Genomic DNA, 19,717 nt, shown 5'->3' on the forward strand with positions numbered 1-19,717 from the left:
AGAGTTTAGGACCTTGAGACAAAATGTTTAAGATTTCAAATCTACCACTGCATAAAGAAAGCTGTTCTATACTTACTGTCAGCATCAGTAACACAGTAGGTGAAATGGCGATGATGCTACCACCCCAACTGGTTAGAACTAGATAATAAATGACAGGCATTAACACCAGTTCATGTCCAAAAATGCACTCTTTAATCCTGTAACCAAATATCATAATCTCCTTCATTTTGAAACGAAAAGCAAACTCTTAGCAAAACTGGTCATCTAAATATCAAGAAAAATATTTTAATAATTTTGATGTTCAAAATTCATTTTAGAAAAACTGACATAATAAATTGTATGATTGCTGTATCATTTCCATATTCTATTTTCCATCTAGTATTTGAATTTTAATTCAACAATTTCACCTTTATGCCTCTTTTCACAGCTTTCAAGTTTGTGAAAGACAGTCTGAAAATTTGAGTTTTGTGATAACCTTAAAGCATAACTATTTTTTTAATTTAGTTTGGCCGTCAATTTTATTTAAACAAACTGAATCTAAAATGAGACAATGCATTTCATAAATATAGATCACTCTTAAATGAGTGGGAGATTGTTTATTTGCATTGGGTTCTCTCAGTGAAAATTTTTTTCGATCACGCATTTGTTGATGTTTTTCACAATGAATCAATCACTTAAAACTTCCAATCCTTCCAAACCAGAATATGTCACATCTAAGCAATTTCACCCTTTGTGCAGAAGGTCCTGTTACTTCTCATTCAATTCATGCAAAGTACTGAACATCTCCTGCAGTGGCCACAATGAGTGCCAAGTTAACAGACTCAATGATTACAGTAAATATAGGTTCCATTTAATTTCCTAACATACTCACTCTAGTTACCACAAATGTCAAAAAATATTTCCTGTATAGTTCACATTTTGTAACAGTATCAACCATATCTGGACCAACCTCATGTAGCTACTACGTTTGATAACTTTCAGCTTTAACAAATGTGGACATAAAATTACTTGGATACAAATACTAAATCGTGCTTGTAATGGACACATCTATGAATTGTTGTGTCACATCGAAATTTTCACTGACAAAATAGGTTAAAGAATATATATATATATATACACATATATATACAACTATATATTTTACATGTATATAAACAAGTGGATTTATACATGCATATGTATAAATAAACATGAATAAACATGTCTGTTTGTATATATTTGTACAATTACATATCCATAATGTAAGAAGCATCTGCTGCGATCATATGTTATAGAAAATTCAAATCTGTTCTGAGTTGCTGCTCTATTCTTCAATACTCTGAAGAATAGTGTTAACCTTCCAATATTATTTTTGATTATCGAGACTCACATGGAAGTTTTCTTTTTTGTATTCATGGTATTTTCTTTTAAACTCCCCATCTTCCCTCTCCAAAACTGTTATTACATTGGAGGTATTTTCCATTGTGAAACAATTTTGAAAATAAAAATATCTAAAACAAAACAAAAACACTGTAATTCAAGCCCATAAATTTTGGAAATATGTTTTAAAAAATACTCTAAAAATTCTGATTTTAAGGCAAATATCCTCTATTCTAATAATGTCCCTTATCGTAGGATGTTGAAGCTTTATTTGATAACAGAAAACTAGTTGGATTCCAACATCTACTTGATTTCATAGGAATAGTGACTCTTTTTAAAACTAAAGTAAAGCATATCTGTGATTCCTAAGACAAAGCATTTTTAATCACTCTTTGCATTAAAAAATATTTATTTTTATTGGAAAGTCAGATATGCAGAGAGGAGGAGAGACAGAGGGGAAGATCTTCCATCTGATGATTCACTCCCCAACCACAACGGCTGTTACTGCGCCAATCTGAAGCCAGCAACCAGGTACTCTGCCGGGTCTTCCAAGCAGGTGCAGGGTCCCAAAGCTTTGGGTCACCTTCGACTGCTTTCCCAGGCACAAGCAGGGAGCTGGATGGGAAGCGGGGTCACTGAGATTAGAACCGGTGCCCATGTAGGATCCTGGTGCGTGCGAGGCGAGGGCTTTAACCATGACACACTATCGCGCCAGCTCCAATCACTGTTTGCATTTTAACATTACATCATCAAATCTAATTTCCAAATAAAACTGAGAACAAAGAGATTAAGAAAATTTGCCCATAGCGTTCAAACCCTTTCGGATGTTATCTTATGGCTAAAAACATTTAGGCTGCATCATTACATTTTACATATCATTTAAAGTTTTATCATCCATTTAAGAACAACATTGTGTCACATAATACAATGTAATTACTGAAGTTAAATAATAAATATATAAAAAAAAAAAAAAATCTGATTGTGCTAATTTCCAGATTTTCTGTGCCATTGACCTCCAAGAGCCATTGTAGAGCTAAAGGGTTGCAATTCTGCCATCCAGCTTAAAAGGCCAAACCTGAAGCTTTTATTACAAAGCATGGTAAAAGAGAAAAGAAATGCAACAACCAAAGAAAGTGCTCTGGGATTTAGCAGACTTCTAACTCAAAAAAATTAATAAGTAAAGCTATACAAAGAACACACAGTACATGAAGTGACTAATAGATCATCCTCTCATTTGAGCTAAAAGTTCTATGGCAAGACATGATTTATTTATCCTCAATTTAAAATAGATGTGTAGAGTAGCTGATGGAACAGGGTAGCTGAATATGAGTCTAAAAAATAAGAATTACAGAAAAATTACAAACACTACTATTTATGTTGTGTACGAATGTAAACATTAGCTATGTAATGACATTATTGTACATAACAATTTAATTTTCATTAAAATTTTGCATTATATATTGGCTTATGACTATACACATATTCATTAGCTACATATTTAACAGAATATCAATAATATCTCATTAAATTTTGATATTAAGTTTGCATGTTTAAAATAATATTTTCTACAAGACAATAATTCCATGTTTCAAGACAACAAATCATGTTGTGGCTTATATGTCATAACAGCATTTATTTTTAAAATTAAATTTGAAAGGAAAAGGAAAAAAATATGTGCTGATATCACATGTTAAACTCCATTTTTGCATATGAACAAATGCAAACATTTTGTTATTTCATTTCCTTCAGATGTGGTTTATTCGCCAGGCACAAGTCAGCTTCCTTGGGGTGTAGCAGTAGACAAACATAAATGGCCCTTGTCAATCCATGATGTAAGAGTTATCTTCAGAAGACAGATATTTAAAAATGTTACAGGGAGCTATATATAGTAAGTTAGATTGTGATTCATGTTAAGGAGAAAGCATAACTTAGGACAGGGACCATTGTGGCAGCATGTAGTGAGGCTGTAACATAGAAGAGCAGATGAAGGGTTCTCAGTTAAAAGAATCTTTGAGCAGATCCAGAGGAGATCGGACGAAAAAGCCCTATCAGACTTCCAGAGGAGGAAAAACTGCCAAAGGCCTGAGAGCTAATGCATTTTACGTGTTTCAGAAATAGCAAACCTTGTACCGTAAGGAGATGGCTCAAGAGGAAAACTGAGAGAGGAAATTAGAAGGGGCAAGCCATGTATCGGGATCTGAGGTAAAGTTAATCTCCTTTTAGATGGTTTAATAGCCAAAAGTATGAAACTGTAAACACTTAGTTCTTTTCCTCATTGCTACTGTTTATGTTTCTTCTCAAGCTGAATCAAACATGTTAAGATGATATGTACAAAGAAGCACAAGATGACGAAATGTATGCTTCTTTATCTGCAGCTCCTTGTCTCCCATCACAGACCAGCATTCCACATTTGCAAGTGAGGATTCAACTACCTTGGTAACTACTCCCAAAAAAGCAATGTGGGAATTCATTCACATAATCTTACAAGGAATTTTCTTTTTTAATCACTCAATTTTTTTACACAGCTTTTGTTACAAATTAGATTATCTTTACAAAATATGGAGGTAGGTAGAAGGAACTGCTTCGTTATGATCAAGCAGACACTGTCTAGTCACCCCTTTGTGCCTCAGATTAAGTCAAGAAGGTTTAAGTCAGTATTCTTAGAATTGCAAGGATGAATTTCAAACACTTCATTCTTTATGCTACATGAAATTATCTAGTGTCATTGAATATTCTAGTATAGATACTGTATCTTATGAATTTATAATCACACAAAAAATTGTTGGACTATTTAGCAGGATACAAATTCCAAAGTATCAAAGAACGTAAACTTATTTCTTCACTTGTTTAATGCATTCATCTTTTAATCCATTTTTAGTCCTCAGTTTGATTTCTACTATAGAACTGTTTTGTAATTCAGTAGCCTGAATTATAAACCCTCCTTTTCAATGTACAAATTTAGAGTTAATACAAGAACAAGCTATACCTTGCTGAGCATTTTGAAGAGAGAGAAAGTCCTAAAACTGAAAAATTGCCTCTAGAGAAATGCCCCCCAAAGCAGCTCATGCCATTTTTTTGTGCAGCCTTTGTCTTATTTAGTAATAGCTGTGTACCAAAATTAATTTCAATTATTGATAATTAGAAACATTACAGTGAAAGAAGAAATCAGAACCGCCTGAATCCTAGATGAGGAATCCTAGATAAGGAACTGATATGATTTTTTTAATGACATCAGTTTTATTATCAAAGCTTTTGAACTTTTCCTAAATAATCAAGGGCAAAGACTTCTACAGTTTCTATTTTATTCTAACTCAGAACCAGTTTTAAACTATTATTGCTTTAAGAAGGAATTCATGATGGGGGAAGGGTTTGGGGTGAAGGGGGGGGAATCCCAGTCATGCAATGCAATGTAATTAATGAATAAATGAATATTAAAGAAAAAAAATTAAAACAAACAAACAAACAAAAACAAACAAACAACAAAAAAAGAATTCTCTCTGTAGAGCTGACTTTCCAATAAAAATAATCACATCTTATATAAAAAAAAGAATCATGATTCAGGTCTGATGCTGCAGTAAGGACAAATCATAACAGATTAAAAATTCAGAGAAATGCATGAAGAGCATAAGTAGAAGGCATATTATAGGAATAAGTCGATTAAAATATTTCAGCAAATTGTTGAGAATAACTTAAACTTTAAGTTGTATGAAAGAATATAACACAATGTCAAAGTGCTTATTATTGAACATTTTTACTAATTTGGAAAGTGACAACATTTTTTCCTGCCGGGTATTATTTTGTTGGGGGAAAAATTCGAATCAACCCAGGACAATTTCAAACAATCAGGTACAACTGTAACATTCACAACACGGCTGGATTAAAATCTAAGACTTGTTCTTTGCTAATTTGTTTACCGACATTAGCCTGCTGCATTTCTTTGAAATATGATTTCTCATCAGAACAACAGAACGTGTCGTAACTTCTTTGTGTGTGTGGCTGTGCTGATGCACGGATGAGCCAACACGTAACCTCACAACAGCTCCTCATTAAGGTACGTCTTGTCACATGTGGTCAGGCTGGCTGGAGATTGTGGAAATATGTCATGTTTAGGTCAAGGTTTTTGATGTTTTAATATATACTGATATGAGTGTTCTGAATACCACATAATAATACATTATCTTAGGCATTTTACATGATTTGTCAATCTGATAGAACAGGGATGACAAAATCTAGAATCACTGTGGAAGTTAAGGCTATACCAAAGTTACTGACTGTATTTAGCTAGGTGTATGGATTTTGATCTAGAATGAAAACTGTCATGTTAACAAATGGAATGGGGGAATACTACTAAAGAAAAAAATAATTTTCTGGAGATTAGTATTTCTTTCAATTGATATAAAATTATTTATAAAAATGCTGCCAATTTACCTAGATATATGGATGAAGGAAATGAGTATAAATCATGGGCTTGAAATATTCATCATGAATTTAATCTTGTGTGATGTATTATGAAATGTATTCAAATACGTATTTAACATATACATAGTTATGAGAAATTATCATCTTATATAGAAGGTAATCTTGTAGTGCAGGCAATATTTAACATTTTTGGAAACACTACAAAATTGATTTAACAGAGCTTGAATTTTAAATTAAAATACTAATTTAAATCTAATACATAGTATGTGTCCTTTTTACTGCTATAGGAAAAAGCGTGCATATTGTTATGGTGGTTTTTTGGAGGGAGGCATGAGGAAGGCAGAATTAGGGGAGAGAGACAGAAAAAGAGAGAAAGAAAAAGGAAATTGAACCGAGAGAGAGAGAGAAATCTTCTATCAGCTGGTTGACTCTCCAAACTACTGCAACAATCCGGACTGGGCCAGCTTGAAGCCAGGAGCATGAAACTCCTTTTGGGACCCCTGTGTGGGTGGCAGAGGTCCATGTAAGTGGACCCCCTTCCACTTCTTTCCCGACTGCTGAGAGACAAATTGGTACTGAAGCTGTGGGTCTGGAACCCAGGCTCCTGCGGGATGCAAGAACTGCAAGCAATAGTTTAACCTGTTCAATGCCACAGTGTTGGCCCCGTAACTCACTTTCCAAATCAACCAGATAATGCATAGTTGGGCACAGTGCAATAAGTCTCCCTGGTTTCAGACCTCATGTCAAACTTCATAGACTGAGGTGTCAATTGAGAAGACATGCAGGAATTTCTGGGAGACCAAGACCAGAGATCATAGAGGTCAGAGAAGTAGAGAGGGGGAGCTACACAGAGAAGTCCTGAAGATTCCAGCATTCCGCTGTGTAGCGGTTGATGCATAGCCGTAAGGTAACCAGCTGAGGTCAGGGAAAGCACCATTGTAAAGATAGGAAGCAGCAGGGCACCACTTGCAAAGACAGGAAAAGGGCACTTTCTTACCACGCACACTAGATATTCTCAAGGTGCATGGAAAATAAGTAGCCATGACAGAGCATCACAAAAGTTCTAGATGACAATTTGACATAAGATGCGTAAGATCCCCAAGTCACAAGTGAGTCAAATAAATTCCAAAATGAAACCCAAGAACATATGTAGAAATAATTACACAAGTATCCAACTATGTAACACTGGCAAGGTTTCAGAAGCAACTTTTTTAAATGAAGCACTGAAGAAAAAAAATGGACATTCAGAGTTATTTCAGCAGTATAGTGCATTTAAAGTTAAACAAAAGCAGGATACAAATCAGTACAAATCAACAAACTTCCAAAAGAAAAAGGCTTTCAAATGAAAAAAGCTATGAGATGAAAATACACTAAAATTATTGGAAGAAGATGTTAGAAATTGTAAAATTGTTTTAAAAAGTAAATTGTTTCCATGGAAATGAAATGGAATTTGCATATTTAAAACATTTTTAAATCTATGAATTGTTTCATAGTACTCAAATTGGTAAATATTTTGAAAATTCCTGCCAAATATAATAGTAAAACAGAATTGAATAAATGAAAAAAAAGTGCATTCTTGAGCTATAGGGCAACTTAGAGCAAATTATTCAATATGCAGTGTTTTAAGAAATAATTGGAGGAGGTTAAGGACAGAAAACCACATGAGAATTTTTCCTAAAATCTATCTTTAAATGAAGTGAGAATTAACCAGAATCTCAGGAAACTCCAGCTGAGAACCACATGGAATACTTTAATCAAATAATTTAAAAGTGGTACTAAAGGCATAACTACTTTTCAAAAAATGTAGGAAAAAATGTACTATCTATAAAAGTCATAATGTAAGAACTACGTTAAAATTGGAGTTTAAAATACTGAAACGAGAGTCTGAGAAGATGGCATAGTGATTTCAGAAGCTATCTTGGGCATCTGTAACTGATATGGACACCAGGCGGCAGCCAGGCCGTTCCACTTCTTATGCAGCTCCTTGTTGATACACCTGAGAAAGCAGCAGGGGCTTGTCACCCTGCATCCCTGTGAGACACCCAGGAGGAGCTCCAGGCTTCTTACCTTGGCCTGGTCCAGCCCCAGCTGCTGTGACCCACTGCGGAGTGAGTCTGTAAATGAAAGGCCACTCTCCTGTTTGTCTCCTCTTTGTAGTTTCACCTTGCAAGTAAATAAATATTTTATTTTAATTGCTGAAACAAGACCACATGAAAATTTTGCAGGGACATCTGTTATTGGGTGTAAAGAGTCTCAAAAATTTGAAGGTACATAATTGAGTGAGAAGAACCTCCATAAGGTTTGTGGTTATTTGTAAATTCAAACTTTCTGAAAGGCATGTCATCTAAAGGCAAATTAAAAAAAAAAGTTCACATTTTGAGAAGTTGTATAACAGATGTGAAAAGTCTCATATTAGCTTCCCTGAGAAACTGGGAAACAGAATATACTAAAGGAGAAGAAGAAATGTTAAATAAATAAATATTACACAGTAAGTGAAATAGACAAACAACGTATAGTTAATAAACCAGAAGCTTTTTTTTACTAAAATAAATTATTTATCTCCACCAAAACTGATCTGGTCTGCAAGATGCACTCTTTGGTTTTTCTTTTTCCTTTTTTTTTCTTTCTTTCTTTTTTTTTTTACCAAATTCCTAATGAGTCACAAGAGAAGACACTTATTAAAATGATTAGAACTAAAGACTGATCAGAAGAGCTGGCAAGGATCCCATACGGGCGCTGGTTCATGTCCCAGCAGCCTTGATTACTATCCAGCGCCCTGCTTGTGGCGTGGGAGGGCAGTCGAGAATGGCCCAAAGCCTTGGGACCCTGCATCCTCATGGGAGACCCCGAGCAGGCTCCCAGCTCCTGGCTTCAGATTCGCTCAGCTCAGGTCATTGCAGCCTCTTGGGGAGTCAGTCAGCCGACTGAAGATCTTTCTCTCTCTGTCCCCTCCTCTCTGTATATCTGACTATCCAATAAAAATAAATAAATCTTAAAAATATATATTTTTGTTTTTAAAAGTACTCACTTGAAAGTTAAATTGAGGGAAAAAAGAGAAAGTTATAGGTCCGGACAAAGCTGAGGAACGAATTTCATCCAAGTCTGCCATGTGAGTGATAACTTAAGTATCTGAGGCATCCTGGGCTGCCCCACCTGTGTTAGCTCGAAGGTGTGCCAGGAGCAGGGAGGAAAGAAACGGACACTGAGCACTCTCTCCAGGGTCTCAGGTGACTCAAACAGCAGGACAACACGCTGCACGGAGTCACCTGTCCCTAAAGCTTATTTTTCAAACAGAAAAGCTGTTGGATGAGTCTCATTAAACTTGAAGTACTAATTTACCTTTATATTTCTACATCATCCCAAAGTGGATTTTCAGAAGTCACTACGCAATCCCATGGAGGGTTCTCTCCAAACTGAAGACAGCACATAGCTAAAATTACTTTTCTATAATCACATAAAGCATTCTAACTTTCTGTAGAAATTTTATGATGACTATACTGAAATGACTGAGTTTGAAAATAATTATCATTTTACTTTGTAAATCCTGATGTATGTGAATACTCATTTTTGAAGTTGAAATGACTTCAAAAATATGTAAAAATATGCAGTCTAACCTGATTGCTTTAACTAACTAAAATGTAAATATTTTAAGGGAAACATTTTTTACAAAACAGTCATTTTACTGTCTTCCACACAATCATAGTAATTTTTAAAGTCAGAAATTCTTGGGATATTATGTATAGCTGGTGTTTCTTTATCTGAACTCATCAATTTCAATCATTTCTGTGGTTAGATGTGCAGGCACACTCACACACATTTCTATATTCAAATTTCTTTATCCAGCTCCCATAAATCCCTTAGCTACTTAAAATAATAAAAGACTTCAGCATCAAGCTAGGCTTTGAAATATGCTTCCCTTAGTGTAAAAGTTGCCAGTAATCTCCAAATATCATGTTATTTTTACATTTGTTTTAAAAAAATCCTCATCAAGGGCATAATTAAAGAAATTTCTAACCTTTCAATAAAGCATAGTTCAAGTGGTTTGTGCAACATCATTATACAAACACAAGATTCCAATGAAGTTAATGAAAATGTTTTACATTCACATGTTGTCTTAGGAATTCGCAGTGTCAGAGTATATTCTTAGTGAATCACTTCAGCAAACTGATTCTGCTGCTGTTCCAGTGCATTGAGAACAGTTATCTCAACAGAAGAGTAATAAAGTTCTAGCTGCAAAATTCCATGAGTGAATACATGAACTAACCATACCGTTTGTATATCAGAAGATGACGCATGTTTAACTTCAATGAATCACTCACTTAAAAAAGAAAGCAAAGAAGCTATAACGGTAAAATGTTAATACATATGACAGAATTTTTCAAAATATTTACTAACGTTCATGTGTAATCAGGCAATTTAATATGGAATAACTTCATTGCATCTTAATATATTCAGTTATTAATGCAGTAAATTACTAGTGAGATATTTTAACAGGTAACAAATTGGAACAGTGAGAGGGTAGGAGAGAGAGATTATACGATTATAATCACGATTCATGCATTCAAGATATAATGGGGTCCTAGTTAGAATCCTATGAAAATCATCATAATTTAAAAGTCTGTAATGGATATAGGAGAGGATTCTGTGATCCTCAGTCAGTGTAGAGCAGAGAGATGTCATTCTCAGCTTGAATTCCTCATTATTAGATTCCATGCTGATAAAGCAGAAGAAAAAACTCTCCAGAGGTGTGGATCACTAGAGAAGCCGTGCTCCTGTAAAACTCTGTGTGTGTGTGTGTGTGTGTGTGTGTGTGTGTAAGGACACATGGAAGGACACAGGAGGAAAGGATAATAAAAGCCTTGTAATGAGTTAGTAAGCAAATAAACATTTTAAGGAGTTTCCCATGCCAGGAAAATAGGTTACACACCATCCAATCTTGGGAGCTGCTGAGTGTTTTAAACCCCAGACACAGCCTGTTCAAATTTAATTTCCAGACAGACAGTGTCAACAGCCATGTGACGGTTGCAGTGCAGTATGGCAAGTTTGAATGTGAAGCACTTTGATTTGGCAGCCAAGGAGGTAGATCTGGTAGGATGTGTACCATGGATAATTATACATTTTCTTTTTTAGAGACACCTACGATACAGACTATTCTTCAGTATTTGTCATTGCAGAGGGATGCTATTAGAATGTAACTCAATATTTTCTCCAGTTGTCCTAAACTCTATACTACCCATGCTTATGTCCCTGGTTTTCCAGAAGCTCTTATAGTCACTAACACCTTCTACAAATCTCTTCCTGCTCAGAGTAAGTGGATTGGACACCTACAGGGACAATCGAATGACACTAACCACCTTGAGTAACAGATAATTATTGATGGTGTATGGGATTGTTAACGATTGATTTTCTTTGCTGAAGTGACTGATTTGCCCCATGACTGTACAGTTTTAACCGTGTGGCTGTTCAACCTTATGCAGCTTTAGGATTTACTTTGGCCATAAATCATTCTTTGGTCAATGGGACAGTAATGAACATAATGTAAAGAATAGATTTGCGCTATCTTCTGTTAGAGTTTGGTCTCAAAGACATATCACAAAATGAAAGGCTTAAAAACATTCTGGCACTAAAGGGTGGACTTAAAATTTTGAAGCTGAGTTCCCTGAATTGATCAATAATCCATCCACCAGCTCAGAACTCACATGCTGAAGAGTTAATAAATCCAGAGGCTGCAAACTTGACACGGTGACTGGGAATCACCTCCTGTTAGGACAGGACAAAGTCCAACCCTGTTATCCCAGGATGCTTTCCTTTGTTGATACTTTTTCAAGTTTTAGTTTTTATTTTGCTGTCTTCCAAGAATCAGTCCAACCCTTAAATTAAATTAAATTAAAATTGTCCCTCTAAGCAACAAAACTTCCATAATTAAAAAAGTCATGAAAATCATTCATGTCTTTGCTATGAAACTTCTTCCATTTTCACTGATATATTTGACAGTTCTTTTAAATTTAGAGACATGTTTCCATATAGCTTTAGGAAATAGCATATGTTTATTTTCAAAATATCTAATACTCTTCAGGGCTTTGTAATTGATACTCAGCTACTGCTTATTATGTAACTCAGATCACACTGCCTTGAGCTCATGTACATAGGGACGGCATCCTCCATAAAATATTTAATGATACAGTATTTCTAACCAATTTGATTTAATTTTCCCCAGTCACCAGATGAATCAACTATAAATCTTGAAAATGCTTTTTTAAAAATCACATATTTGTGATTCTGGATTTTCTATTTCATATTTGTTCTTAAAACTCTTAACAATTACAAATCCACATAATATTAACAATGATTAAAACCAAAACTTTTTGTATACACTATGTGAAATGTTTTTCATAGAAAGTTTCTGCACATGTATATGCATATATATGCATAACTCTCTATGGATATAATTTTATCCAATGAACATTAGCTATATATGGTCAGAAGAAATGCAACAAATGCCTAAGAAATGCCTAAGAAATGAAACTTAAGGTGTCACATTCCCAGGTTAAAACGGCCATGTTAGCATGCATTTCAATTCAGACACAGAGGCATTTTCCTAACGAATAAGCACAAATGTGTGATGTAAGGCTCACTGCACAGCAAGCAGTAAGAAGTATCACTCACTAGATAATCTCAAGTGAACACTCACTCTTAGCAATGGAGCAAGAGAGCTCAAAACTTCGCTCCCCATTACGCCCTTTCTTCCTGGGCTCTGTCTCATGTATTCGTATAAATACCTGCTTCTTACAAGACATTCTCCTTTTTAACTTCGTGTCCCTGAAAAGAAATTAAAGGGAGTAGAATGTACTACAAAGAAAAAAAAATCAGCAGGCAGTCCTTCTGAAGAATCACATTTCACGAAGAGATAAAAAAGACCCACACAGCCGCCTAACTCAAGGCTCCATTCAGAAAACACGGCTATTCATGCGGCACACACTTATTTTACAATTGTGCTTTTTTAAGATTTAGTTTAATTTTAATTTTTTTCACAGTTACTTTATGATTTTGCTTTTTCTTTAAAATCTCCTCTATCTTAGGGCTAGTGACGTGGCGCAACATGCTAAACTGGGATTTTAACACTGATATCCCACACAGAGGTGTCAGTTGGAGTCCCACTGCTCTGCCATGCACCCACCTGCCTGAGAACGCACCTGGAAAATCAGGAGATGATGATCCAAACATTGGGCTCCCTGCCACTCACATGCAAGCCTCACACAGATTTCCTGGCCCCCGTCTTCTGCTTGGATCAAGTCTGAATGTTGCTGCCATTTCAGGAGTGAATTAGCAACAGTTGGTAGGACAGAGATTGCAGCAACACAGAATAAAATCTCCAAGTATAGGGGTATTTATTTATTTCAACAGTGAGAGAAATCTAAGGGTAATAGTATCAAACTTACAAGTATGGAAATATCAATTTGAAAGCTAAAGTTGAAATGTAAATTTCAATTACCAATTTAAAGATGATTTACTTAGAAGTAACTGAACTTGGGCTTGTGGGATAAGGCCTCAAAGTATCAAATCCAAGGTCTAATTAGAGTATGACCTGTACATACATCCCCAAATCATTTGTGTTATTCTAGGGAAACAGGCAGGAGTACGTCATTACGTCACCGTAGACACTACGCAGTAGCCCAGCTACATGAAGATATTCCTTTACTGCCCCATAGAGGTCATCCAATCTGCAAAGACTAATTAAAGGCAGATATGCCTGAGTGATTAAAGTTATGACCTAATAGTCTTTTTCCACTAAGCAGTTTGCTGAATTCTTATTGCTCAGGGTGGCCTTGGCATCTGCATCAACATTTTCTTCTTCAATTACTACTGCTATAGTTTCAGTAAAGTGAAAGGAATGTCATTCTGCCTCGGAGGCTTGGAAAGCTAATTTGTTTTTAAATTTCAGACTTAAACTCCATGTGTCAGAAGTGCCAGGCATAAATATACATTTGTATGTGTTTGTAGGGTAAGTGAGCTTGTCAGCACTGCACATAGACACGTTTGAACCCGATAATCCAGGGATTTCTAAAATTCTGTTGTTTTGGCATTATATCATCAAAACAAATAACTGAATATTTTAGAAGGATTGGTACCACTGAAAAGAACACAAATTTGATCTTCAACTTATTTTTGTATGTTGAAGACTGAATATAGTTAACTATTCATGGATTATGTGAAAGAAATATTATATGAAAGAACACATAATTAATACAGAGGCTAAACTATCCCACACCCATGACACATAATGTCAACTCAAGTGAGGATAAGGAATTTTTAACAGCAATCACTCACAGGTTGAAATTCCCAGTAACATGTCCCCCGCAATACATCACTATAACATTATATCACAATATCTCACTATAATCATATTTTTAAATTAATAACAATGTAAAACCTGAATAATCAGTGAGAAATCGTTGTAATGAACTGTTTACCATTAAAACCAGCAAAACTCCTTGCAATATTAAGCCTTCAGCAAAATTCTGTTCACTTCTTATTTCAAATGAGCATTGACATAACACCATACATACAGGTACAATTTATTTCAATCAAGAAAGTATGCATTTAAAAATATTTTTAACTGCTTGTATTATATAAATAGTATCTGTCCACCAAAAAAGCTACTTCATAATTATCACTTTCTTTTACATCAAGAAAAACCTTACATTTACGTAAAGTACACAGAATTTCAGGCTATGGTTCCTGTCATGAATATCAATAATTTGAGAAGGGAGTTAAATAAAAGCAATGATTTGGACAAATGAGGCTATTTTGTGTGATGGTATCCTGTAGACAAGAAAGATTTCTGTGATTAGGGGTAGAAAACACTGTAATTTAAGCAGGGAAAATTCAATTTTCAGAATCATTACCTATGATGGTAGATTGGATCTGCAAAGAATTTGTGAGCAGGAAGTAAAGGATATTGAAGAATACTGGGATTAACAGGTGGAGGAACAGTGTGAGGCGGAGACAGAAACGACAGTGACGGAGACTCACTGCCCACGTGTGATTAAGATCTGGTCTCTGTTGGAAAGGGTAGGCTATGGCTCACCAGGAGGGAGATGAGTCTGAGATGTGCAATCAAAGACTCTCCACTCCAATACCAGCTCAGTGACGTTGTCAGGGAAATACAAGATGGAGACTATTGCTGGCCATCACGATGGTGGCATGGGAATGTGTGTTTCCACTGTAGCAGAAAGATTCACAAAGTTCAAGAGGAGGAGGAGGCAGGACACACAAGTTCTGAGAAGTGCAACAGTTCCTCTACCTCTCCAGTGGTTTTACAAGAGTCACAAACATGGCTGCTAGACAAACAAAACAAAACAAAACAAAACTAGAGGGCTGTGGTCCATTTTTCACAGACTGCAAACACGAAATAATGCTATGGAGATAATAGACAATAAATTACAATAATAACTGGCATATATGTTAGAGAATAGTTCTTTCATTAAGCGGATACATGGAAGGAAAAACAAACAAGTTATGCCAATATCCAAGGAAAGAAAAACCAGAAAAATGAAGCCGAGATGGTCAGATCTGACAAGACCCCCCACAAGTTGCTGAGTAAGTAGATTTCCACTTAGCCTGAAACAATAAAAGGGAAGAAATGTGTAGTCAAACTTGAAGTAGCAGGAGCAGAATTAAAACCAAATGAATTTTGTGTCTTTCACTCTGACAGATGGAATTAATAATCTACTTTTGGACAAAGAATGATTACCCTGATGTGATATTTCCTGGTAAAATATCTGTCATTTCCTTAACACAGAATAAGTCAAATGCAGGACAAAGTACATATTATAAGTCCATAATAATGAACTAAGACTCACTGGCTCGCTGAACAAGACTAGTGATCATATTTGATAACCACAGGCATGGTACGATATTTTAATCTTTCAAAATGATAGTGGTTCATGTAAAACAGAAGCAAAGATAAATGTATTCTGACGCACTAAATCTTGAAATCTGTGCATAGGTTTCTCATCTTCATCTCTTTTGTGACTTTTCATTTCAGATTAGCTTTCATTTTACAAAGCAATCTTTAATGTGTTATCATGCATTGCTATTTGTGTTTGCTGGTTGGGAAATGTTTTAGCTTCTGTGAATTAGCTTTTAGAGTTCTTGTAACAAAAGCTACTTAAAAGGGTAGATCTACTTGACTGTATGTTTCCTAAGTCATCTTGATACACTTAGCTGTTCGCTGTCTGGCAGCAATGCACTGGGTGTACAGAGCCAATAATCATACAGGTGGACTACTGACTGATGGTCAATAGCTGAAGTTTATTAACAGCATCAGACTTTTACAGGCTGAGGGTCACATGGGCATAAGGGAGCAGAATTAGAGAAGTTTCCATATCAACAACAACAGGAATTGACTTGAGGCTGTGGGAGTTCCAGCACCTTTGCCTTGATCTTTCATCTAAACCTGAGGATTAGGGAGTTCCTGGTCCTTGCTTTTCCATATCGGTCGCTCCTGGAATACTGACACGATTGTAGTAGGCCATGGTTCCACACTGGCGAGGCTTCCCAGTGACCTCCCATTAATCAATTGCTTTCCTACAGAGCTAATAACTTATCCTACGATATGTAATAAACATGAATTGGGCAAAGGTAAAAATTCCTTGGTTTTATTTAAATAGCATGTGGAGTAAACAGATGCCTCGTCTTGTTGGTTAATAAGTTTTCTGGTTCCAGCCATGACTGTTCGAGATCTGACTGCTTACATTCTTTTCTTATAACCTGCAAATTTTATATTCTATTGTATGTACATTTGTAAACAATTTGAAAAACTATGGTAAACTTATGTCACTAAGAATAGGAAGTAATTCTTATCAATTGGTTATAATTTTAATAGTATTTAAAGATCTTAAACTGTTGTTAAAACCGATTTATTATTCTGTCCTGAACTAAGATTGGCTCATGTGCCTCACATTTTTGATAGGTAGCCCTTATAACCCCCAGAAACAATTATTAAATGTGTACAGGCCTGCCCTAGAATATCAAGGCCAGGTAATGGTTGAAAGAAAACACCAAGACCATAAAAATATGCTTCAAAAGCAGAGGGGGAAGATACTACCACCTGTGGACGCATTTATTTGGTTGTATTCACCCTAATTTTTTTTCAGATTTCTTCTTTCAGCGAACTGCCAGAAGTGTGCCTCTGCAGAATGAGAATGCCTTTAGTTCTACGGAGAGACAGCCACCCAAAGGAGGAAAGGCCCGGACCCCTTGCCTACTGTGGGAAGAAGGTTTGCCTGTGTTTTTCCAAGCAATCTATGTGGGTGCCTGCCCAGGATGTCAAGCCCTGAAGGCCCCCTCCGAGAAGATACCCATCCAACAAGATACCCCAGAACCTGATTCAAGGAGACAATGGAAAAGGAGGAAGTTGGCCCCACCCAACATTGGGTGACAAAGGGGGACCTCACGGGGCTGGTGAATAAAGCCCAATGACTGTTCCTGACCTCCTGAATTCAATACATCCCTGATAGATTAGAGCCACAGAGAAACGCTCCACCTCAGAATGTTTGAGGATGATTTTAAGTATATTCAGCTAGATCTTAACTCTGGAAAGAATAAGTGATTTATAAATGACAGATTCTTGACTACCTTTGATATTAACAAACAATAGAGACTTACAGAGGGACCTGAGACTACTGATACATTGATATGTGACACAATGAAAATTCATTTTGTGAACGCAGCATGTGATGATCCAATCCGGTGCCTACTGTTCCGCCACTTCAAAATTTTTTTAAGTTATGTTTAACCTGTACCAGTTTTACATACTCTTGGAGTACAGTGCCATATTAGGATTCATGAATACAATGTTTCCTGATTAAATCAAATGTTTTGAGATCTGGAATTTAGTCTTTTAAGATTAGTTGAAAGCTTGCCTTTTAGTGGCAGAATTAATGAGGCAAATGTTTTTAAAATGCATTTATTTATTATTTTATTTTATGGGAAGGGAGAGAGACGGGAGAGAGACAGAGGAGAAAGAGAGATCTTCCATTTTCTGATTCACTCCCTGAAAGTCAAGACAGTGAAGCCATATCCCTGAATTCAAGTGCAGATTGCCCTGTGTCAGCAAGCAAGCACTTCCTGAGCCATCTCCAGAGCTTCCTGGCCTGCACACTGCTAGGAATCTGGGCCAAAAAACAGATTCAGGACTGGAAATCAAGACACTTCAATACGGCATTCGGTCAAAGTATTTAAATAAATTGCTGAACTCATTCATGTCATAGCTTACTCTGGAGGTATGCAATGAAAAGTTATATTTCAATATGCATCTTAAATGATTCATATATAAATAAAAATGAACTTGCATTGCACATACTTTCATAATCATTTGTTGAATTCATTTATATAAACTTAGAAAATAGACACTGTGGATGTGTTCTTAAAACAGATCTGTGGAATGCCATGAGCATACAGATCACATTTAACACATACAATAAAGATGTTCCTTGATTCCACTTTTGTTCCATTATAGAAAAATTCTCATTTTTTCCACTTACTCAGTGTGATGAGCAAAACTTATCTGTTAAAAATATAAATTATAGGCCCGGTGTGATAGCCTAGCAGCTAAAATCCTCACCTTGTACACGCTAGGATCCAATATGGATGCTGGTTCTAAACCCAGCAGCCATGTGTCCCATCCAGCTCCCTGCTTGTGGCCTGGGAAAGCAGTCCAGGACGGCCCAAAGCCTTGGGACCCTGCACCCACGTGGGAGACCTGGAGGAATCTCCTGGCTCAGCTCCAGTTGTTGGGCCACTTGAGGAGTTAATCAGCGGACAGAAGATATTCCTGTCTATCCTCCTGTGTATCTGACTTTACAATGAAAATAAAATTCATATTTAAAAATATATATAAATGTGTGTAACCCTTCCTCTTAAAGTCTGAAATGTGTGAAACACTAGTTGATACAACCCAAGGTTATTTTGTGTTTAACGTTCCCTTTTAGAATAAGCAACATTAAGTGACATGTTAGCACTAGTCTGAAAGTCTGTATTGTCAAGGTAATGTTCACGCTACTCTCCCTCCTCCCAAATAGTGTGTAAGGAGGAGGGAAGAGAAATCCTAAAAGCCAATCAATCAGCAACAAGCATTACTTTAAGAAAACAGGTTTAAGAAGGGAACATGTCAGACAATTGCTCTCAACGAGCTTGTAGAGGGACCACACTGTGTCTCGAGTGCTCCAAGCTGGAGCCCCATGAGTCCGGCACCACTCTAACTCCATCAGAACTCAGAGATGACCCCCACCTCACCCCTTCTCTTTCCTACTCCCGCCAGGAACATAGAGTAAGGAAGCACAGAGGCCTCTGCCCGGATACTAGAGGCCCACGAGGCCTTCTGGTAAAGAAACCAGGGACTTCTGCCCGGATACTAGAGGCCCACGAGGCCTTCTGGTAAAGAAACCAGGGACTTAGGATTGACTGTGAATAAAGCATATGCCTTGAAGGAACAATCTCATCATCTCTTACTTGTGCTCAAAGGTGAATGAACCGCTTTAGGGCAGTCATACTAAATAACGCTGAAAGTTTAGGAAATATAGAAACAAAATAGGACCAGAATGGTGGTGGTATAATTCTATTTGGACTTTCTGCCTTAAAACAGCCCTTCATTTGCAATTGCCAAATTTCCTTTATTTTTTATTTTTTAAGAGTTATTTATTTTTGTTGCAAAATCAGATATACAGAGAGGAGGAGAGACAGAGAGGAAGATCTTCCGTCTGATGATTCACTCCCCAAGTGACTGCAACAGCTCGTGCTGAATTGATCCAAAGCCGGGGCCAGGAACTTCCTCCAGGTCTACCACGCAGGTACAGGGTCCCAAGGTTTTGGGCTGTGCATAACTGCTTTCCCAGGCCACAAGCAGGGAGCTGGATGGGAAGTGGAGTTTCTGGGA

At 36.4% G+C, this 19,717-nt stretch overlaps 1 pseudogene; it reads left to right on the forward strand.

The window, feature by feature from the left end:
• The window catches only part of LOC101518273 (E3 ubiquitin-protein ligase Hakai-like), a 30,633-nt pseudogene extending 13,412 nt beyond the window's left edge, over positions 1-17,221 (forward strand).
• The last annotated feature ends 2,496 nt before the right edge of the window (positions 17,222-19,717 follow it).

Source organism: Ochotona princeps, chromosome 10 (genome assembly GCF_030435755.1).
Source record: "Ochotona princeps isolate mOchPri1 chromosome 10, mOchPri1.hap1, whole genome shotgun sequence".
Lineage (NCBI taxonomy): Eukaryota > Metazoa > Chordata > Mammalia > Lagomorpha > Ochotonidae > Ochotona > Ochotona princeps.